This window comes from Myotis brandtii, unplaced genomic scaffold, assembly GCF_000412655.1.
Source record: "Myotis brandtii unplaced genomic scaffold, ASM41265v1 scaffold15, whole genome shotgun sequence".
Classification (NCBI taxonomy): domain Eukaryota; kingdom Metazoa; phylum Chordata; class Mammalia; order Chiroptera; family Vespertilionidae; genus Myotis; species Myotis brandtii.
The window spans coordinates 542,764-543,300 of record NW_005355410.1 but is presented as its reverse complement, the minus strand read 5'-3'; the positions used below and the strand labels follow the sequence as shown (position 1 = coordinate 543,300).

General features: G+C 38.4%; 1 protein-coding gene and 1 pseudogene across 1 annotated transcript in view; one reads left to right on the top strand and one right to left on the bottom strand.

Annotated features, from left to right (window-relative positions):
- HTR2A (5-hydroxytryptamine (serotonin) receptor 2A, G protein-coupled) overlaps positions 1 to 537 on the bottom strand; it is a 92,945-nt gene that overhangs the window by 62,892 nt on the left and 29,516 nt on the right. The gene's annotated exons all lie outside the window — the stretch shown is intronic.
- LOC102253647 overlaps positions 1 to 537 on the top strand; it is an 8,317-nt pseudogene that overhangs the window by 2,763 nt on the left and 5,017 nt on the right.

Here is a 537-nt window from a genome sequence, read left to right as displayed (position 1 = left end):
TAACTGTAATAATCTGAACAATAAAGATTTATTTAAAAAAATAAAAATAAATAAAAATAAAGATGAGTATAGTGTAAGGAGCCTCTGGGCCAATTTCAAGTTTACCAACATTTGCATCATGGGAGTGCCAGAGGAGAAGAGAGAGAGTAAGAAATTGCAAACCTATTTGGAAATATAATGACAGAAAACTTCCCTAACCTGGTGAAGGAAAAGGACATAGAAGTTTAGGAAGCTCAGAAATTCCCAAAAAGATGCACCCAAAGAGGCCCACACCAAGACACATCAGATTACAATGCAAAAGGTTAAAGACAAAGAAAGAATCTTAAAAAAAGCAAGAGAGGAGAGATCAAGATGGCGGCATAGGAAAACACCAGAAATTGCTGCCTCCGACAACAACTTCAAAAATACAACTAAAAGACAGAACGGTCATCATCCAGAACCACAGGAAGGCTGGCTGAGTGGAAATTCTACAACTAGAAGGAAAGAGAAGAGCACACAGACTCAGAGGAGCTACGAAAGTAAAGTGCAGAGGTACGG